The sequence below is a fragment of the Cupressus sempervirens genome, chromosome 3 (assembly GCF_028749045.1).
Source record: "Cupressus sempervirens isolate cs-2001-9-10 chromosome 3, ASM2874904v1, whole genome shotgun sequence".
NCBI classification, from domain to species: Eukaryota; Viridiplantae; Streptophyta; class Pinopsida; order Cupressales; family Cupressaceae; genus Cupressus; species Cupressus sempervirens.
This window is the reverse complement of record NC_143120.1, coordinates 153,247,851-153,272,182: the sequence shown is the minus strand read 5'-3', so window position 1 is coordinate 153,272,182 and position 24,332 is coordinate 153,247,851. Positions and strand designations below refer to the sequence as shown.

General features: G+C 36.7%; 1 protein-coding gene across 3 annotated transcripts in view; it reads right to left on the bottom strand.

The window, feature by feature from the left end:
- LOC149565216 (putative NAD kinase 1) overlaps positions 1 to 24,332 on the bottom strand; it is a 361,956-nt gene that overhangs the window by 302,085 nt on the left and 35,539 nt on the right. The window contains exon 1 of one of the 3 annotated variants that reach the window (XM_089818769.1): positions 3,556 to 4,020. The exons of the other annotated variants lie outside the window; for them this stretch is intronic. The gene's annotated coding sequence lies outside the window, so the exon portion shown is untranslated. Of the gene's footprint in view, positions 1 to 3,555; positions 4,021 to 24,332 lie in introns of those variants that run through there. 3 annotated transcript variants of the gene reach the window in all.

Here is a 24,332-nt window from a genome sequence, read left to right as displayed (position 1 = left end):
CGTACGGATGATTGGAAGTAGTATGGTGAGAAAAGAGGGTAACTAGCAGGCCGTATGGGATGAAGAATGTGCAATACGGTGGTCTACAGGGAAGTACGACAATGGGGTCTGTACAAAGTGTATAATTAATGGCCGCACGTGCAGATGGAAGGAGCAGGAATGTCATACATGGAGAATTATGGATATAAAAAATATCAATCAAGCACATTAATCAGATACATAAAAATGCAAAGTGTATACATACACAAATTCCTCCGAATATGTTTGCTGAGGAAAAGCACTCCAATTTGCCAGATTCGAACAAGTAATACATGTAAGGATGGAGTAGGGTGAGGGTTGAATCCCATCGAAACCGCTTGAGCCAAATAGGGAAGGTCTTCCACTTCCGAAATGGCGAACAACAGGAATTCACAGTACAGAGAAATACAATCAAAAGCATACCTACAGACTACTATGAGCCGTGCTTAAATACTCGTCGAGAAAAGCTTTCCGAGGGTGTACAAAGTTAGCCGACAACGACACAAACTACAAAAACAAAATAAAATGGGTCCGAGATAAAATAAATCAATCGGCCTATTACAAAGATTAAATTATTTATTTTATAACGGGGACATTACAGAGGTTATTTCACAAACCACAACTAGGTCAACAAATCTATGAAACTTCACATTGCCCTCCATAAGCATAAGCTTTAGAGCTTAATAGTCTTTCCTGGCATGCCCAATGGGACACATCCCCTCGATTCCTAATGATAGATTGGACAAGCACGAGCAGGAGGCCATCATAATAAAGAAACAGTTTCCAAGCAAAATCACAAAGAGACACGTGGGGGAAAAGAACAGTAAGTTGGAAAATCAACGAACGCATCCCCTCACTTCCTAACCTTTCCCAACAAAGCTTAACTAGCTCTAACTATAACATTAATTTATTAAGTACTACAAACATCAAAGTCTAATCTTAAATACAGTAATACAGTCACACTACTCTATGTTTTAGTGCTTTTCCCCTCGCTTCCTAACAAAAACAAACCTAAGAAGACCCCCTTATATAAAGCAAGAGGACATCAAGATATAAGAATCCGCAGCCTAGGAGAATGGAAGAATAGAACTAGAGCAATACTTGTACAAGGAATATGTGGACAAATAACAAGAGTTTGGCAAGCTGGAGGCATACAATATACAGGAAACGGAAGGAAGCTAAGTAAGAATATACAATCTGAAGTTGTACAAGACAACATACGAGCTTGCTGCATACATATAAAGGTTGAAGTACAAGCAAGGGAAATAGAGATTGGAAGTGTAAGCACAAGCACAAGCTGCAAATGAAGCAGACCTCGTACAAGTAGCCTACATCTACCTGTGTACAAGCCGCATACGAGCAGAGTGAGTGAAATAAGGATCTGCGTACAAAGCACAGCAGGTGGTAGTGTACAAGTGGGAAAAGTAAGGATTAGCAACCAATGGAGGTAAAAAATGGAAGAGGCATATGCGTACACAGGGTTGAAGTCTAAGTACACAAGCCTAGAGACATATATCAAGGCGTACGACACTCACAAGGAAGAGGAGTTCAGGGGGACAAGGAAACAAGTCAAAGGGACAAGCGGCATACGGGCAAGACGACCCTCAAACACAAGCCGCAAGGAGCAGAGGGACACTCATTTAATAGTCTAGAAGCAATATATAAGAAGGCACCCATCAAAGCGTTGGGAAAAGCATACGTGCACCTACAAGGAAAAGAGGGGGTACAGTAATAAGGCCCACTGGGGTACGAGTAAGATTGTTGGAAATAGGAACATGACAGATTGGACGAGCACGAGCAAGAGGGCATCATAATAAAGAAATGGTTTCTAAGCGGACTCACAAAGACACGTGGGGGGGTGGGATCGGTTGGTTTGAAAGACCAACAAACGCATCCCCTCGCTTCCTAACTACCCTTTCCCAACAAAGCTTAACTAGCTCTAACTACAACATTAATTTACTATGTACTACAAACATCAAAGTCCAATCTTAAATATAGTAATACAGTCATATTGGAAAATACTAAGAGAGAACCTGTATGTGCAGTGTGAACTCTTATCTTGAATCCACCACAAAGCTGAACCTGGATTGCATCCAATTCACAAGAAGAGCCTAAAGGTTTTTGTGCTCAAGATCTTGAATAGAAGTTGAAGCTTCCTTAATTTCTCCAAGAGAAGTCTCAAAACCAAGTTAATATCCAAGCATGCTGAAATGATCTCTTCCTCCCTCTTTTAAGCACAACCTGGTGACTCTTCAAATTCCCCTATCTGTCTCTTCATTTCTATATTCTCTTCCTTTTAATTTGTCCTTTTCCCACTAACAAGAATAATATAGCCATATAGTAATAAAGTGACTTATTAAGATGTGTTTTAATTTAAAAGTCACTTTATTAGAACTATGTAATCTTCAGGCATTGAAATAATTAGCTAGTCAAAATTTGAAAATCATGTTTGATAAATCATCAGAAATAGCTTGGCGAGGTGCTCCAAGTCCAACACTGAAAAACCAGAAATGTGAATCCCTGCTGACTTACTGTAAATAGTAATTATCTGCAAACCCTGCTATCTTGACTCCAATCTGCCAGAACTAAAGATGCCAATGTCAAATCTCACACTGATCCCTACAAAATCCTGGTTAACCCACGGGGCCATGGTGAAAGGGATAACGCCTCTAAAAATAATGGCTAGAAAAAGGGGACATTACAGTTCTCCCTTTCCAGAGATTGCTTTCCCTTAGGTGATTTTCATCATTCTATTGTGACCAAAATACCTGGATCCCATACTAATCTCAAGGGGGTGGATCCACTTTGTTGTTGTGCTACTTTGATACAAGCAACATGTCCTCAAAGGTGAAGCTACTCATCACTACCCCACAATAGCAATGCATCAATCATACTAATACTGCAAACACTTAAGAAAACTAATACTGCTAAAATGGTCTTAGAAGTTCTGCTCTGTAATTAGGAATTCTAAAGTCTTGCATACCAGTGAAGTTCAAATTCATTGGATAGCTGATTTTGTGGTCTCCTTGTGATAACAGTTAATTTTTTTTGCATAGAGAGCTTGAAGAACATGTAGATGTATGTATAAAATTGAAACAGCACATTTTTGCATAGAGAGCTTGAAGAACATGTAGATGTATGTATAAAATTGAAACAGTACCCACTAATCTGAAAAATATGCAATTTGAAAAACTTGGCAGTCACAGTACCATTTCAATATCCATTTGACAAGATGCTTCGCCCTTATCATAATCATAACCCAACATACCTGAAAAATCAGAATTTCTTCAAACATATATGCAAGGTAATAATATCAAACAGTTCGCTGACCCCTTTCTATTTCTGAGAATGACCACTTGAGTTTCATTTGCAAAGTTACTTGATTCACTAACATTTCACGACCACTTATGTATTCTCTAGAAGGTAACACTGATAACCTAATTTCTTTTATTTCCAGAATTATAATAAGATTCACAAAGAACAATTTCAGCGCAATTCTTTTTTCAAGGAAAGTTTGAGTGGGAATCTTTGGTGAACCTGAAGAATACACATATCTGTTGTTGGTCTTTCTTTCTCAATATAAGACTTGGCACTACACTCTCCCGTCATTGCCGTATGAACAAAAATATTCATCCTTATCTCCTCCAGTCCCCTGCTGCAGTCTAGACTAGTGCATATTGAAACAAATATTTATCTCAGAACTAAGATGCCTTAGTATTCACAGGCTGAGTAATCTTAGCCATTCAAATCTGTCATAATCGGGATTTTTCACTCAAAATGAAATTTTCAATATGAGTTCATCTAAAGTATTCGAGACTAGTTCTCCAATAGATTTGATCTTAAAGTCCTGTATTTCCAAGAGCAAAACTCATGTATGACCACCATGAATTCAGCTCCAGCAATTCATATGTTCTAGAAACCTGATAAACAATGCTCAATTTTACTACACTTGTTTTACTTGCCCGAATGAATCTTTTGCCCAGCAGACTAACTTCATCATTATCCAATTAACTCCACTACCATGGAAGCAGTGTTCAACCTCCCAACATCATTCTATTTCAAGGCGATCGATTTGGCACAAAATATTTACATGCAAAAGTCTGTGTAAACCATACACCAGTCCTAGCAAACTTCTAGTTGCTGCAGAAAGGATAAATGATCTGTGCATTTTTGTTCGACTGGTATCCTCAATCACCCGATAGGCAAACGGATCTGACTCCAATAATAATATTCTCTCACCATTATGGTAATGGCAGGCTTAATAGAGTAACGACAATAATAATTAAAAAGCTCCCTCCGGTAACATCAGAACAGCCATCTGGATATTGTATAGTTTGTGATTAATATTTTCCAGACAACTATATGCTCCCTCTGCCCAGCTAAATATTCATTCATGGAAATAGTTAGGAAACTTTAATACAACCCGAACAACTATGATAACGCCAGCTTGAGAAAAAAAAAAAAAAAGAATTGCCTCCAAGGTTGCACACTCACCCAGCCAAAATTCACATTAATTTCCGTCCAGACATTAGAAAAATAGGCAAATGGAACCATTGAGGAAGAGGGAAATCAACTTATAAGGAAGCTGTATCGAATTAGGAGGGTTACAAAACATTTGTCAATATTTCAGTTCGCTAGCAAAGAATTATTTCAATATCTCAATGTTCTTCTATCAACATTATAATAGACCCAATAATAATAACTCGCAGCAATTTCTTTTTCTCCAACTTTAATCAAAGATTAGAGAATTTTATATTACAAGACCCATCTTTATCTCCAATCAGCAAACAAATAATCAATTCATAATACATATACACTTCCCTGCATGATAGGAGTTGCCTTTCCGTATCGATTATTTAATTTCCAATTTTAATCAACACATTCAATATTTTTCACTGCCAATAAAATAATATTGAGGCCAAACCATAATTCCTCAATATTTTGAAAATAGACTTAGTCATAATAATATTTAAAGTTGTGTTTGAGTCTCTAGAAAATTAAAAATTTGAAACCTGCCATTGAAACATTAATCGGCAGCCCATATATCCATATTTCTCAATACTTCCCAAACAAAGTCGCAAGGCAAAGAAGCTTCAACACTTAACAATACATTTGCCTCTTGCAAACAATCGACTCAATTGGCAAAAAATATAAAGATTAATGGTGCTGTTATTTTTAGTTGATCTCTATTGTGAGGTTCTCGCACAATCGCTCCAAAACTTTGGGGACCCCCTTTTTTTAATTGCTTTGGCAAATTTTTGGATTGTCCAACAATTTTATTTTATTTTTTTGAGAGAGTTTTGAGTCTTAAACACCTTCAGGCCACTAGGGAGAGGTTTAGCTTATTTTCACCCGATTCCAACTTGATTTTTCAGAACAACCAATTTCATCCTTAGGCCGGACAAAATTTTCAAAAACAACGTTTGGCAGGATAAAATTGTAAAATTTGTACTTAGACGATTTCTTTTGAAAATTTGGATATAATTGTGTAAATTTGGATAGTTTTCAAAAAATGGAATTTTGTTAAATTTGAACTTTTTTTGGAAAATCTTAAAATTTTCTCAGTGAGAAAATTAATTTTTGTTATGATGAAAGCAAATTGCAAAATCGATTTTAGACTTTAGAGAAATAATTTTATTTGTGTTAAAAAACTAAAATTGCTTAGTAAAATCGATTTGAATTAAATTGCAAAAAATTGTCTTTAATGAATTAAAATTGCCTTGAAAACTTTTTGCCATTTAATGAAATTGGTAATTTAATATTGAAAAAATGGCTTTTGGTTAGCCAAAATCCGATTTTAATGACGTATTACTTACTAAATCCTCATTAAATGGAAGTATTTAACATCTCTAAGGTATTGTTTAATTTCTTTTTGCAAATTGAAACTAATTGGCAATTTTAAAAAGCAATTTTCATTTTGGCAAAATTAATATTTAGCTAAGTATTTAATTGTGGGCCATAATTTTGCATTAATTATTGTTTCTCTTGCTCCCAGGGTCCAAATCGGCCAGCTTGGAAGAAGTAAGAAAGTTGGGTATAAGAGGAGGCCTCTCTCCCATTTCCTCCTCGCTTCTCACTTCTCCTTCTCAAGGTGTTGGCGATTTTGCAAGAGCAGATCTGCACTCTTCTTGCTTGGCGAATTTTGTGGAAGGCAAATTTTGTGGGAGCTGAATTTTATGGAAGGCAAATTTTGTGGGAGCCAAAATTTGTGGGAGCCAAATTTTGTGGAAGATAAAATTCTGATTTTCAAGAGGGGCTGCGATTTTCTCCTAGAGCTAGGGCCTCAAGATTTGCAAGGAGTTTGAAATTCTCGAAGTCTGATCCTAAATTTCAAAAAGAAGATCCGGCTATTGGTAAAAGTAATTTCAAATCATTTAGAGTTGAAAGAGGTCCTTAAGCTGACTTACTTCTTTCGTTCTAGTCTAAAGATTGCCTCCCTTGGTCTGCTTGTATAATTGTCCACCACTTTACCATCCCATAATAGGGCGATGAGATGAAGGATGTTAGTACAAGCAAGAATCCTAAGAGGACAAACACTAAGAAAGACAAAGAGGATATGATGCCCAAAACAACTTTCTTCTTGAAAATGAAGTGAATAACAAATCCAGCAATTGGTAGAGGTGACTTTTAATCATTTAGAGTTGAAAGGGATCCTTAAGCTGACTTCCTTCTTTTGTTTTAGTCTAAGGATTGCCTCCCTTGGTTCTGTTTGTCTAATTGTCCACCACTTTACCATCCCGTAATAGGGCGACGAGATGGAGGATGTTAGTACAAGCAAAAATCCTAAGGGGACAAACACTAAAAAAGACAAAGAGGATATGATGCCCAAAACACCTTTCTTCTCGAAAATGAAGCGAATAACTGACACCAATATCAGTACAGTACACATGATACGAGTAAAGGACAAACTAAAGGAAGGGCAATCCCCCTTGGCAAAGAAGAGATATAGAAGGCAGTTGCATATCACAGCCCAAGCGTCGATACTTCCATTACAACCATGATGAGCGACATTGGAGAAGCACTTGATTTTGAAAATATCAGAGAAGAGGACATCGATGAAGCAAAGCTTGGATCGAGATTGGATGAGCTAGGAAAGGTTACTATCAAGAAGAGACATTTGAACATCCTTTCCTCCCTCAATGCTTTTGTTGGATTCGCAAAAGAGTATGAGAAGGATCATGAGAAGACACTACAAGCAGCAAACAGCATGATGAAATCGGCTGAGCTCAAGATAAAGCATACACCTTGTCCTTCCATGGAAGAAATCAACGAAAGGCTAGCTAGGTTCATTGCCTTAGCTAAAAGAATGAAAGAAAAAGGGAGAGTCATATTAGAAGATCATTTAATGTAAGCCCAAGTGGCAATTTCTCTTCCTTCTAGAATAGGACAAGTGTCTATTTCTGATTGGCCGCCATTTTGGTGCCTTCTCATTGGTTGCCACTTTTACACTTTTTTCATTGGTCCATTGACGAGGTGGCATCTTCTCATTGGCCAATGGGGTGGCAACCCTGATTAGGGTTTCTAGGATTCAATCTGGATCATCGCTTTTGCTTTTGATCTCTACCGTTGGTTGTAATTTTGGCATCTATAAAAGGCCATTTGCTCTCATTTGTAAGGGTCCGAGAAAATTGTTGCATAAGATAATGCCAAAATTGCTTTCTTTCTCATTGTTGTGACTTGCATAGTGATTAAGAGCCTTTAGTATTATTGCATGGTTTCTACTTCCAAATAGTTAGAGTAACATTTGTGAGAGAGTTATGTTGGAGGATTGTTGCCAAGATACTATCAAAATTGTTCTCTATTCATTGTTGTGACTTGCATGGTGGATATACATGATCATTTTGGTGTATTGCATGGTTCTTCTCATCTCTCAAATTAAAGTAGGATTTCATTTCATGTTGTTAGAGTAGAAGTAGATGGCTAATTGTATGGTGATGTTAGTGAATGTTTGATAGGGATCAATACTAGACCACTAGCATCCTAGCGGCTGGTTGGGAAGCCTTGTGTGACAAACTAGTTTATTTTTCCTTTGAATCATTGCATCTGTGAAGGTGGGGCTGCTGGTTAGCTTTCATTAGATTCGATCCCCGTCAATTTGCTAACCTTTCCATTCATAGGAGTAGGAGTAGAATAGTGAGTAGTTGAAGGAGTAAAAGTAGAATAGTAAGTAGTTGGGTAGTCGAATTTCACTCTAAGAAAGTTAGGAAGGTAGAATTCATTAGAACCATTATCGCCTCCTCCTCGCGCAATCAACATTCTCAGGTGCTACATCCTTCACCATCACCATCACCATCAACATCACCTGGCACTCATACAAAATCATCACCATCTCACCAAAAGCCCAAGTCATCCCTAAATGAATAGCGTAAAGCCGCCTACGTGATTACCAGCAAATCACATCGATAAAATTGAGTGAGTATCCACAAGTGTAAGGAACACTGGAGTTATTCTCATATCCCATGAGCAATAACTTTTCAAGAGAAGAATTGTATGTTTGATAATCTGTATCGGATATCCAATTACTAATATGTTATGTAAGTGATACAAAACTCCCATCAACAATCTCCTTGTCTATAAATATCAGCTTCCAATCATTTTCATAAATCATGCCCACAAACATATTTCTCAAAGCATATTATTGCTCAACTTTATTTTGTAGTTTCTTGGCCAAATAATTTTTAGAATTTATAACTATTTCAGACTATCCAATTTCTTCAAGCCAAAATAATGTTTGCAAGGGCAAGAGACTTCAAAACGTATATGCTGAATAAAATGTTTATGTTCCTCAAACCAGAAGAAAACTTTCTCATAACTGTAAACACTTTAATTTCTATTCTTCAAGTAACCTCACAAGCTGGAAGGATACACTGCTCTAATACCACTGTAATATCCTAGATGGATATTGTTCCCAAAATACTCCCAGATATTATTAGAAATACAAGTAGATGATTTTAGGCAATAAAACCAGCAAATGAACCAACAAAACCACAAATATTTCTAGATTCAAATACTCAAAGTTATTGTGTTATATTGATCAGCAATATAATAACATAACATCGAAGTCCAATCTTAAATACAATGATACAATCATATTGGAATATACTAAGAGAGAAATAGTATGCATAATGTGAACTCCATCTGGAATGCACCACAAAGCTGAACCAGATTTGCGTCCAATTCATAAAAAACAGCCTAAAGGTTTCCGTCCTCAAAATTCTAAATAGAGATTAAAGATTCCTTAATTTCTCCAAGAGAAATCTCAAAACCAAATCAATATCCAGGCATCCTGATATGAATTCCTCCTCCCTTTTTTAAGTGCAACCTAGTGACTCTTCACATCCCTTGCCTCTCTCTTCATCTCTATTCTCTTTTCCTTTAAATTTGTTTTTTTCCACTTAAGAGAATAATATAACTATATAATAATACAGTGACTTATTAAGACGAATTTTAATTTAAAAGTCACTTTATCATATATGTAATCTCTAGGCATTAAAATAAATAACCAATCAAACTCTGAAAATCACTTGTGATAGCTCGTTGGAAAGAACTCGACAAGGCACTTCAAGTCCAACACTGAAAAACCAGAAGTGTGAATCCTTGCTGAGTTACTATAAATAGCATTTGCAAACCCTACTATCTCAAGTCCGATCTGCCTGAATAGAAGATGACAATGTGGAGTCTCAAACTGATCCCTACAATATCCTAGTTAACCCACGGGACCATGGTGAAAGGGATGACACCTCTGGAAATAATGGCTAGAAAAAGGGGAGATTACATATGTTTTTTGAAAAAATAGATATGTTAGCTTGCAATTAATTTATAGTTTTGTATTTTACATTAGTGTATACTTCTTTCTATTTTCGTAGTTAGCTAGTTTATTTTTTGCTTAGCATTTAGCTTGTTATTGTTATCTCTAAAAGTTGCACCCTGACTAAGTTCAAAACTCTAATCACTTCGAGAAACATGGGATCTTCCAAGTTTGTGGGTTACCCAAGTGCAAAGAGCCTCATAAGAAGGTCAACTTCCTAAAATGTCACCTTAAACTAGATTTTACTTCTTCGAAGGGAGAGGCTTAGGAGGAAACATGAAATAAAACCTATCATCTAAGGTGATACACCAAATTGTATCTTTGAGCCTTGACAGATAACCAATACACAACAAAGTCAACAATGAATAAACTCTAACACACAACCCAATAACAGAATTCTTGCATCAGCAATTAATAAGAAGGCTAAATAAGCTCAATCATTACGAGGAGAAAGATCATATCTCACAATTTAAGACTCATTCATATGATCAACACAACTTACAACTTGCAAAGAACTGTGTATCTTCCTTCATAAAAGCGCCAACAGACAATACAACTCCAAGGACAAAGAAACATCACAAGAACTTGTATTAACAATGACACACAATATCATAAAAACTGATGAGGTACAAATTATGTATTAGTACTTAAAGGTGGTACAAATCAGCATATCTCTCAAAATGAGTTACAAGAACTATGCTAGAAATGAGGAAAGGGACTAAAAAATCACTGTCTCCCAAATCTACACAAAGCCAGAACCCCTACAAATGAGCCGCAAAACTCATACTTATTATTTTTCCATCCAAATGCATTGAGGAGTGCAATAACTTTTGGGTCGGATTCAATCTACAAGGCCATTTTTGAGCCCTTCAAAGGACTTCAAAAAGGCATAAAAGTGGCCCAAAAGTCATGCTTTAATAATATCACCATAAAGGCCTCCCATAAATCCAGTCTCATTCCTCAAAAAGCTCAAAAACTCTATGCAATGCAATAACTCCTTTAAACTCCAATCACATCCTCAGGACTTTAGAACTTTGTCATAAATCAACAATAATATCTCCTTGACTTTTAAGGTAAAAATAAATATCTTATTTTGCACATTAGATGACAATTATTAAATTAATTATACCTCATTCACTTTATAAATATCAAAAATATCAATCAAATGATAAGTTATAAAAAAATTAATATTTTTATTTAATTGATTAATAATGATTATGAGATTATTTATACTCGATTAATTTAATGAATATTAATTATATTAATAATATTTATTAAGTGACAATTAAGTCACTTTTTTTTTATAGGTAATCCGCCTAAGCCTAGATTATTTATTATTCATTTAATATTATTGTTAAGATTAATTATTATTAGTTAATCTCAATTAGATTCGAACTCAAAACCTCCCAAATGAGAGGCTCGCAATTTACCGATGTGTTGTAGGCTCTTGCCTGACAATTTAGTCACTTAACAATATTATTTATATAATTATATTTATTTAAAATAATGAATTATAAATTATCTAATAATCATATTGAATTGAGCACAACAAAATACTTATTACTACCTCAAAGGTCATCTCCTATATTTGCACCTTTGAACTAACATAATGAGTCCAAAAAGAATTTTAAAATACCCTTGACTCATTTGTTATACGATAATATTTTGCAAAAAAAGGAACTCCTTTTGTTAATATTTTATTTTTATTAATAGTGTCATCTCTATTAATTCAATATTAAAGTTACATATTCACAAAAAAAAGGGTTGGGGGATACAAGATCACCCCACGAGAGTTCACACAGCAGAGCCGGAAATCAAACAACTATTCACAAATAAATATATATATAAACTGCCCTCAGGCGGCTAAAGAAGTGTCATCCAAGGGAGGTGGACCCTAACAATCATGAAAACCTCATGCATCAGCGAGGTCGGAGGGTGGCTCAAGAAGAGCCCACCCATAATCAATAGCAGCAATTTTCTTTTTCTCCCTCCACCTTGGGAGGAAAAATCGCCAGATCTAGGTGGAGGAATGGCCATTTAGGATTGGAGCCAGCAGCAAGAGCAACAGGAGGAGCAACCAAGGACCAGCCAGAACCCCGTCGTGGGGAGGAAGAGCGACAGAGGTGGACATCCCAACCACTACTAAGAGAGCTGGGAAGAGCCTGGGAACACGGCATCTTGGAGCGGCAAACCGAGAAGCTATGGCCCTAACGATGACCGCGGGGTGGAGTCTAATCCACCGAAGTGGAACCCAATGGCACCCGGGAGACCATTCAAGGCACATTGCCCTAATGGTTGAGAAGCTCTTGCAGGTGGGCCACCTCAACAACCACCTTGTTGGCTTGTACTTGAATCTACATCATCATATTATTACATATGGAATCTACATCATCACATTATTACATATGCAAGCTTTAGTGTACATAGATACATTTATATCAAGAAAGTTGTGAGTGAATAAAACCGCATTCCTATCCTTCCAAAGAGTGCAAAGAATCTCCATCCTGAAAGCATGTCAAATCTGGGTATTCTTGAAAAGAATTCTAGGGGAATGACCCAGCAAAACCATATGCCAAGAAAAGGGCTCTAGCCTAAAAGGCTTGAAAAAGTCATGTATCTAGAGCCAATACTGTTGAGCTCTTCGACAAAACCAAAAGATGTGTGTGAAAGACTCTGGTTGCCCACAAAAAGGACGATGCAAGTCAACAACACCCAAGTGCTTGGGCCAAGGACCTAGAGGAAATCCTTGGAAATGAACACACACGGCAAAGTGTGCAATCTTCGGCTCAATGATGGCATTCCCAATAGTATTACACCTATATCTTCAATTTTGTTGTGAGGACTAGAGGTGCCAACAGTAGTTGAGAGTCTCAACCATAGGCAGGTGAGGCACCAACCAAAGGTAACCTATCTTGGGCTTGTAATTGACAAGAGGAGTACACGGATACCACTTCTAGTCCTTCCACCATGGCTTGACGGGATGGATACCCAGCTTGTGAGACATATGGGAAGGTAAAGCAGACACCAGGAAATCAAAAGGTTGATGATTTTGACAGATCAAACAAAAATGGACCTGCATATCCTCCCACGATCTAAGACGCATAGTAACTCTAGAAAAGAGATCTTTGGGAGTCTTGATGCCATGTTTGAAAAAACGCAGTGCAGTGGCACCCTGAATCTCGGCAAGAAGCACACCTTGAATGGCGAACAAGGGTGATCACCAAAGATTGTGATGATTCATGGAAATCCCATCTCTAAAACCATCTCCAACCCAATGAAGCCAAGGCTTAATAGCCTCCCATGCTCTCCAAATTCCCTTGACAAAAAACGAGCCCTGGATCTACATAGACTCTGAAGTGATAAGAAGGGTTTGAAAACCAATCCCCTTCCACGCAAATCTATTGACTGGAAAACCAACGTAAATGCAATGCCTGAGAAGAATTTTCCAAGCTTCATCTCTAGTGAGGGCTTGGATAACCAATGTAGCACATAAAGCTATACCATGTTTCTACGTGGAAATGTGGCCAAGGCCTCCAAACTCCTTGGGTAAACAGCAATACTCCCAAGCGAATCTGTAAGATCCACGATGTTCAAAACCGAAGGCCCAAAGAAAGTATTTGAGAAGCTTCTCAAGCTTTAAATAAGAAGCCTTGGACAAAGCCCAATAGGAGGAATAGTAAACATGGGTGGCAGCCAACACCTTGGAACAAATCTGCAATTTACCAGCCAAAGAAAGGGGTTTGGTGAGCCAATAACCCAGCTTTTTAGAAACCTTGGCAAGCATGGCTTTTTAAAGGTCAACAGTTGAAGCTTGGAAGGCGAAAGGAATAACCAAGAAGCAGAAAATCTCAGCTTGTGGAATCCATTTCCACTGATATTGCAAAGGCTAAGGCGAAGCAAGGAGAAAAGACTACCTATAGCACAGAGTTTTGTCCCATTGAATGGCAGACCCAGAAGCCAAACAAAAGGTATCTAAACATTGGAGAGCATTCGAGACATTTTCCTCGCCCTCAAGAAGAGTGAGGAAGGAATCATCTGCAAAATGCCCATTGACAAACTAAGTAGGAGACTCAGGCAGGGCAATGCCTCTAACACGGCCAAAGGAAATGGCACTGGCAAGCAGATACCCAAACCCTTCAACAACAAAAGCATACAAAGCCGGAGCTAAAGGATATCCCTGGCGGATGGACCTAAAGAGCCCAAAGGCCTCAGATTGCCTACCACTGATGGTGATGCAAGTAGAAGCATCCCCGAAGAGCATCTCCACCGATTGAAGAGAAATTGGACCAAATCCTAAGGCTTGAAGCATAGCAAGAATGAAATGCTATTCTATACAATAATAAGCCTTGGCAAAGTCAATCTTGAGAAAGAGAGCTTGCTACTTAGATCGACAAGTCCATTCCATACCCTCCCAGACAATAATAATGTTGTTGAGGATGTATCTGGATTTGATGAAACTAGTTTGTTCAAGGCGAACAATCAAAGGAGAAAGATGGCGAATTTTGAGAGCCAAGGCTTTAGCTATGATTTTGTAGGAGACATTCAACAGAGTGATAGGTCTCCAATTGCAGATATCTTCAGGATCACCAACTTTAGGTATGAATTTGATGTTTCCTTTGTTAATAAGACTACCAAGAGATTTAGAAAAAATTGCTTCAAGGTAGAATTTGTGTAAATCTGGCCAAATGGAATCCCATAAAGCTTTGTAAAATTCACAAGGAAAGCCATCACACCCAGGGGCCTTGTCATCTACCATAGAGAAGACGGCTTTCTTAAGGTCACTGAGGGCGAGCATTTGGTTGCAGAAAGCATGTTACTCAAATGCAAGTCGGTTAGGAATAACAACAATGCATTCCTTCAAACCTTGGTCCCTTTCTGCAAAGTTACCATGCGCGCTGAAAACCTCCTCATAATGTCGGACAAAGGCTTGAAAAATGTCAGGCAGGTCAGAAAAGATTTGTTGACCTTCCTTGATTTTTTCTATCCCTACCGAGGTGTGATGAGCTCTAACAACTTAAAAGAATTCCTTAGAGGCTTGGTCTCCAATCTCAATCTAGCGAAGACAGGCCTTGATTTGAGCACCTTTGGCAGCATAGTTGTCAACAACCTACTTCTGATGGTGGAGATTGGCGAACCGAAGTTGCAAATCTAAATCAAACAAATTCATGGCTAGGGCCTCAGCGGCTGCATACAGGTCTTTGGTGTTTGCATCATAGGAACGCCTCTGGTACAAAAAAAGTTGCCTACCATAGATGTGAAGAAATCTAGCCATACGGGAGATGGCATCATTCCACCATTGAATCTAGCCAATATGGGTGTGGGGCCGACGCTCTAAATTCTAGACACAAAATGTGATTCATAGTGGGATCATGACTCAATAGTGATGTGTTAAGGAGAAATTGCATTTTGGAATGACGTCGTTGAGCTGATTGCCAGATAATGATAAAAAGAATGGATAGTGATCTAACAAAGTCAAATCCTGCAAAGGAACGAAAAGTAATTCTCTATCTTCAAAAAAGAGAAAGGATTGTGCAGTAATCATCACACAATCAAGCCTTTTAAAATTCTGTAAGGGCCACCTCTAATATTAGACCATGTCAAATCCCACTAGAATGGCAGCAATGGACATTGGGACAAAAAAGGCCTAATATATTACACATGTAGTACCAAGCTTCTCTTTCCCCATCTATCCATCGAAAAGGTAAAATATCATTATTATCAAAGGCCAGCTCAACCATATTGAAGTTCCCGCATACAACCCAAGTGGCAGGTGGCAGAGAATCCACCATCCAATGCTATAGTTGTGATCTTTCAACAACATCATTTGGAGCATAAGCATTAACTATGCCAAAGTAATGATTATTGGAAGACAGCAAAGTCCCCAAAATCTATGCATTGGGTCAGAGCCATAAGAAATAACAGATGAAATTATATGAGATGAGAGAAGAGTAACTACACAACATCAACCAACTTCATGCTGGGAAGAAAAAATATTGTTGTCAACCCAAATAACTCGGCAAGCAACATTGAGCAAAAACATTGAAATTTTAACTCCCTGGAGACAAAATATCCAGGAAAACAAGCTGACATATGGTGTCTCGCACATAATATTTGTGAGAAAGGTCTGTGAGACCCCACACATTCCATTGGAGAAAATTCATGACAACAACTCTTGCATGTCATCCTCTTCCCTAAGAGAGAAGTTGTTGTGCAAGAAGGAACTAGTGGTGAAGGTGGGAGAAGAATCTTTGCCAAAGATGATTCTCTGCTTCTTTGAACCACCGTTTGGGTCGTCACCATGGACATCTAGTCTATGAGACCTCCACAAATGCTGAGAAGCTATCATGGAAGCCGCCTATAGAGTGCGGATCCAAGCGGGTCGAACTTGAGAGACACCCTATAGACACCTCGGTTCCCTAGGAAGCAGGGTTTGAAACATGCAGTGGCACCACCGACATAACTAGCACAGCAATGGTAGTAACTGAAACAATCTCCAAGAAAGGCTCAACAGAGGAAGACGCTAGTTGTTTTGGCGACAAGGAAGTTTTACCCTTGCAAACTACAGTTTTCCACTCATCTTTTTTTTGATTCTTGACAGGTTTAGCGTACGAATCCTTGCTAGGAGTTGGCTTGCGAGGCACAGCCAGCAAGCAATCCTTGATCTTGGGGTTAGTCAATTGACATCGATAACAGGTGTTCGGCAGGTTCAAATAGAGCATCTTCTAGGTGAAGGTGTGAGCCTCAACCTAGATATCTATAGTTTCTTTAAGGTCACAGGAAAGGTCGACTTCAACACAAACCCTTCTTTGGGGACAAGCGTTGAAAAGCTTTTCAAGTTGCATGCAAACAACCTTGACTAGGGTTTTAGCAATGGCCTAGATAAAAGACCAGCATAGTATGGGCAGACCAGGAAACTCGACCTAGATAGGGACCTTCAGCTTCTTGTCATATGAGACAGAGAAGTTGCGAGACCATCGCTGGAACTGTAATAACCCCAACCGGTTATAACTTCAACAAACACCAAATTCTTTTAAAATTCAGTTGTTTGGTATTTCGTCAAACACTTTGTCAGCAAGCTTCAATACCACTGTAATGAGCCTTGTTGGCTCTCAAACAATTTGTGATGAAGAATTGATTCCTTTTTTGTTTTTGATGTTCAATTTTTGATACAACAATGTAGCAAAAAAAAAGAATATATTACAATAATAATTTAAACTCAAATATTTGGAAATTACATAGAGAAAATACAGCTGAAAATTCTAGATTTTAATACCAATTTAGATACTGAGTATTTTCACAAAATATCAACAACCCAATTGATAAAATATCCCCTATTATCTAAATCAACAATACCTAGAAAAAGTAGAAGTTACAGTCCATGAACTTACATGTAGACATGCTTTGAAAACCCCTCTAAAATGAAGACTAGCAGCAGCAAAAGAATTCCCCAACAAACAAATGCAACTGCAAACATGTTGCTCCCAAAGTGCAGATAGAAAATAATGCCCGACAATAGATATAAACGGTGCCCAACCAACTCCAAATTAACCAGCACACAATTTGATATAACAATTCCAATGAATGCCTTCACAAATTCCAAAACAATCTCCAGTAGCAAGAATTATTAAACTTCTCTTTAGCAACAGTTAATACAGTAGGAGAAAAAGGCAATTGTATACCTCAGCACAATTGCAAATGCAATCCTCAGAATGAAAACTCAAAATTGAATCTACAATACTCAGATGTAGATCCCAAGCCCTAATACTTTAGCAAGGGCACAAAATTTCAAAACTTCTAAAGTGTCACAAAGACAACAAGAGAAAAATAATATTCAATCGGATGCCTTACTCATCAAATAGGCTCATATTTATAATTTCCAAATGGCACAAAGTTTCCCAAATGAACTTCACTTAAGAAGCTTCCCATAGACAACATTAAAATATAATAAAGTGTCATTGTTTCTTGTTCCCACAATTTAAAACTTTTCGTCCCGGTTCCAATGAGCTATGATACTAAGGTGACCAACCAACAACACCAACAAAAATAGCAACCTTAACGTATTTAAATGAATAATAATAATGATTCACCCATCTTGCGAAAACAACTGAAGAAGCATCAGGCTTGAAATCTAACAACACCAAAGTGATCCTAATGATGAAAGATGATGAATGAACCTAATGGGGTGACTTACTATAAACAGATGCTCCCTCCAAGATTCTTGGAGCTCAAACCGAAAGCCCAAAATAAAAACTGAGAGCACCCTCCAACTCCTCTAACTCAACTGAGCTCATCAGAACCAACAAATTGACTTACTATAAATAGTAAGTCCCTCAAATGGAGCCAAACACACCATAGGCTACTGGAAAGCCTAAAACCATACAACTGAGACCCTCAAATCCCACTATCAACTTATGAGGGTCACAATGGTGAACTGACCTAGCCAACTACAAGAACCTACTAAAAATAGAAACATTACAGGAACACCAACAGCAAGGACCTAACCATCCAAGGCCCATGGCTAAAAATTGTGTCGGTCTGGGAAGGGTTAGCAAACTGAAACAAGAAAAAGCCCTTGGTGAGGCTTTGAACGCCCTCAAGTTGGACCCCAACTTGAAAGGGGTCCAGAACTTGGCAACCCATTCCTTAGGCATGCTTTCAAGAGGAGATTTACCCACAAATATCCTTATTAAGTATGCTTCTCTAACCAGTCATCGAGATTATCAAAATCCTAAATGTTGAGAACAATATTAGAGGAGGCCTTACCTCATGAAACACTTTTGGAACAAACTTGCAAGGGCATTTTTTTTGTGGAGGTTCCATGAGCATCTGTCATAGCAACCCCAGCACCAGTATTAACAACTGGGCTAAAGTTGGCCAGAGCCACAATAAAAACCCCTAATGCTCCCACAATAAATGTGGTATGATGGGTGCAAAACCATAGATGAATTCAGAGAAAAAGTCATACTACATGCAAAACCCTCCCTTTTGTTAGTATTTTGATTAATCAATATATGTTATAAATAAACACATAATAAATAATCAAAAATAACAAAGTAAAATAAAATTAAACTTGATAAGAATAAAAAGGTTTTTAAAAGAATCTAATAATATAACTTCGTATTAATTTTATTATTCACTACCCTATTAGCATTTATCTTCACTTTCATACTAATAAGGCATTACTAAAGTTTTTAAAACACATTAGCTAAGTCATAGTGGGCTGGGATTTATTAGACTTGGGATAAAATACATCCCACAAAAAGTCAATGGGAAAGAGGAAGCTACCAGGTCATTTATGAATACCCTAAAATAAGTATGAGAATTTCATTTTCACTTGCATTATGTGAACTTTGGGGTTTTGTTGGTAGCTCTACCTTAAGAGGGTTTGCTAGAGTTTTTTGTTGTCATTATTGAGCCTCATTCAAGCTTTGTCTTGCAGATTTTGGACTTCTCCTTGAATAGGTGAGCATTGCTTCTTGTTATGAAGATAGATTTGTTGGCAATTTGACTAGGAGAATATGAAAGGATGATATAGGGTTGTCATTTATGGCAACATACACCTATTATGAAGAAGGCAAAATATCAGATTGAGTTTTGGGTGATTAAACTTAGAAAATTGTCTTAGTATAATCTTCGAAAACTGTGAACAATTCTGCATTTTCAATTAGCAAGGTTTACTGGAAGCAGATGAGATTATGCACAGTTGAGGGAAGTAAGGTCATGATATATTAAGCAAGTACCTAAAGTGCTAAAGGTTATTCAATATACTGACAAAGTTATGGTGACTTTTACAGGTATATGTTAGACAAGTGGAACAAAGAAGTTAACAAAATAAAGACATTTTGGTTAAGGGATTGTTTTGGTTAACCAAAACAATGACTTAACAAGGCAGTGACACAGAGAGATACAGGGATTTCAATACATGTGGAATAAACTCAACTAAAGCATTTAACACTCCCTGCTAAAAATTGCACATGGAAGCTACACATAAATTAATGAAACCACAAAGAACATGAGGCCAGATGCAGCAGATTTTTAGGTGTAATTATTTCACTTCACATATAAGAAACCACAACATGCCTAGCTGTGAGGCCTTCCAGATTGCAGCCTTATACAAAACAAGAATTATACAATCTCAGAGCTTTAGCTCGCATCTTCTATCTTCTCGCTCTAATAATGCTACCTTCCTACATCTAACCAAGCTTCTTTTATAGCCAACTAAGCCACAAGTCGACTAGTCAAGCATTCAATTACAATATAGGTCCATATTTGGAAGAGTAAACCAAGATTCATGCAAACGACAATATATAACGATGCGCACTTTAAGGTAGGTCCACATGTGTGTTAGGAGTCAGCTCCAATCTGCGCAAGACGCCACGTGATCAAGGGAAAGTGTGCCAATCAGAACAACACGCTACATAGGATGAAAACAGCAAGAAAACAGGACCCCAAAGAACGACACAGAACTCAAGAACTATAGAACATAAGAATTTGCGCACTTAGGAATGATCTAGGATAGTTCCTTGGCATGATGACAACTACGCATAACATAGAAAAAAATCTATGCAATTAGGACAAGGATCTAGTATAGGTCCTTGACATGATGACAACTATGCATAACATAAAAACAAAAGCAGCAACGGGTACTTCACGAACACTAAATTGGTACAGAAAACAAGAAACATTTTTGGTTGATGCAAGATTGCTCAAAGACCCAAGATGCTTCTACATCAAACACCTGGGGTTAATAAAGAACTAATGTCCACATCAGGCATAACTAATATTCTAACCTGAATCATAAAGATCCAACTTAGCTTGCATAATCCATGACCTGTCTTCAACCGGTTTGTCTTTCCACTGAACCAGGTATTCCATGTAGTCTTTTTGTCTAGTGCTTTTACTTATTCAGCTACTCAAGATCTTCTCAATGCTATTTGTTTTCTTCTTAGGATGATCCAAGTGTAACAATCTGTTTTCCAAGGTCTTAATTAATAACTAACATACTCATAAAGATACAGTTATTATTTCAATTTCATAGGAAGATAGTTATATCAGTCATGTTCATGTGAATGAGACTTACCGTTAAAATCAGTTAGACAAAATTTCTTAACTAAGAACTTACAACACCATCAATGAATTTACCATAGAAACTAAAATCCACATACCGTGAAATTTGAACCGACAAATCATTATAAGAAGGCTTTTGCAATCACCCAAATTAGTCCACAAATACCACTATAACAAAATCATATAACAACTACCACTCAATACTGCTATATCAAAATCAAATGATGATTACTATTAAATACCACTATATAAAATTAGGGCATCACAAACCACTATATCAATTAGGGCATCGATTACCATTGGATCATTTAGGGCTTCAGATACCATTGTATCACTTAGGACTTCAAATACCACTAAATCAATTAGGGTTTCAGATACCACTATATCATTTATTTCCTTCTGATTGCTTAACTGTGGCAATAACTCAAGATTAGAAGCTATGTTCATATTCAATATTCATATAAATGAAAAACAATCCATAAATCTATCTCTTGCATCTAGTGTAAAATAACTATAACGATGAAATATCTCAATTAATCTTACCTTCTTGCATATACATCATAAAAGTAATAATACCTGTTTTTGACAAACAATTGAATGTATAGCTTATCTTTGTCTGTTGTACGTTCGACAACTTGGGGAGAGGTCAAACTTTGTCAGGGGCTTAATCACCCAATCTCGGACCTTAACTTATTCCCCACACAATCTCTAACGAGAAAGGCCCTCCCTACTCGAAGTAGACAGGGATCATCTTGTCATCCACTAAGCATCCTGGTATCTAACCACACCACTTGACTTGACAGCTATAGATACAATAACAGGATCATGCATGAGCTATTAAATGATATTATTCTAGAGTTAATGTATCATATCTGACTTTTATTATCTAAGTCATTGCAAACTCCATCTCACCTCTTCACCCTTTCCATGGCTATACAGTTAGTGAATCCTAAGTGCTCGGATCTCAGAGCAATCAGCTCTATCTATTGATCCTCAACTAAATTACAAGATATATATATATATATATATATATATATATATATATATATTCTAGCTTATCACAATTTATGATTTGAAAAGGATATTCTTAAAGATAACAGAATTTATTGTTTAATTAATTCATTTAATCATCTCTAATTTCTCTTCTGCATTCTTGCATAATCATTCCACCTCTTCACCTTTCTTAGCTACACAGTTGGTGAGTTCCTACGCGTTTTGATATTTTAGGAGCATTCTACTCTTGCTATCTTTTATCATGAATTTTAACATTATAAAACTTGTTCTTGAGATCAATAACGATCATATAGAATCTGGATACATTTAGAAACTTTTCTTAAAGGGATACAAATCAACTTCTTTATGATGCTTCTGATTATATTGAAAGTAAAAAGACAGTTCCTTATGATTTGCAGCGATTATGCAGCAAGTTAAAAATAACATGATCATAGACCAAGAAAAGAGGTTCGGTTGCTATAGAAAATGGACATATTGGAATGGTAATCACATGACTTGTTAAGGAGTCGATAATGCTTGATAATCCTAAACTTATGATCGATTCTCCTTAGCCAATTGTAACGTCACTTATAGTGCTCATGACCTATAATCCTTAGCCAGATTTACTTGCACGGTGGCATGCTCAAACATCAATAATTAATTATGAAAAAAGTACCACTCGCAGCAAGGCAGTCGGGTGCTTAAGAATGGAAAACAGTGCCATGAAAATATAAGTCAGGGCCATGAAAATACAAGTCGAGTGCCATGAAAATATAACTACTACCTTCTGTCTCTTCATACAGAAGATATCTTGAACACAGTTCTCAATATGATTATAGCTCACGGTTTCCAGCCGATCACTAGTATAACAAGAATTCGTGGGAAATAAATTACTGCCATAGTTACTATTTAAAACACAGCACGGACATCAATTGCTAGGAAACTGTGGTCCCATGAATGAAAGAAGACGGATACTTAGAGAAAATAGTTATCCCCTATCTTCTTCTCGACTCTTGATATAAAAAGGTTTAAAGAAGACTGTTTGGCTTCCGTCGGTTGCAAAAGATTAAAGTCGATTCAAAATTCCAAGTATTAAATCGATTTATCATGCCAAGTGTTAATCGATTAAATGCAAGAATATTAAAATGGAAAGAATAGGATTGGAAGATTATAATTTGAATATATTATTATATCTTAAATATCGTTGTTATAATTTATATATATATATATATATATATATATATATATATATATATATATATATATATATATATATATATATATATATATATATATATATATATATATATATATATATATGTAAATGTGCATATGTTAATGAGGCAACATTATTTTATTAAATTATTATAATATAATGGTGTCATTTCATTTTTATATCTATATGTATGTATATAGATATATCTATTATAATAATTAAGTGAAAGATCATATTAAATCCTTTGAGATACGTTTTATATTTTAACTCAATTATTTATGTTTTTCAAATTATTTATTTAAATAGCTCATACGGGTCCATGTATCTTATTTCAAATCATTAGGTCCTCAACCCATCTACCAGTGAAGGTGATGCTCCTGTGCCTAATTCTTTTTTGACAATGCTTCCACCCCTTCGATGTGTTTCCTGCAAGGAAATTCTCTGCAGGTAAATCATATTATAATAACCAGTTATAAATAATTATAACAGCTAGCTGCCTTTTCAATTCCATGAATTCATGATAAATAATCAACTAGCTTGTTATCTTCACTTGAAATTATAATGACTAACCATCTTACCATTTCGCCAAATTATAACAAATTAAACTGCCAACTAACTTCATGTGAACTTCAAGGCTATATTTTAAATTAGGTCAAAAATTGGGATGTAACACCAAGTTACTTTTCAGCTTATCATCTTATTCAAAATACTCAAAGATATCTGCAATGTTGAATATAGGTGAAATATCCATATCTTCTGGTAATTCAACTTCAAAAGCATTTCAACTGTCAAACTTCCTCAGAATCTTACGAGTACCAAACTTCTTCATCTTCAGCTTACTGTAGGTACCAATTGGAAATTTGTTTTTCTTCAAGTGAATCATCGCCTTTGTAATGTTCCCATCATAAAATAGATTATTAATCAAACATCATTAGTGGGCCGATTGATTTAATATATCTCAGACTCATTTTTATTTTTGTTTCTGTAGGTAGGTGTTGTCGTCGGCTATCTTTATACACCCTCAAAAAGGTTTCCTCGACGAGTATTTAAGCACGGCTTGTATGTAGTTGTTGGGATGCAATTTGGATTATTTCTTTGTACTGTGAATTTCAGTTGGGATTCTCTGTTGTTCGCCATTTCAGAAGTGAAAGATCTTCCCTATTTAGCTCCTGCAATTTCAGTGGGATTCAACCCTCACCCTATTCTGTATCTGTATTAATTTGCTCGGAT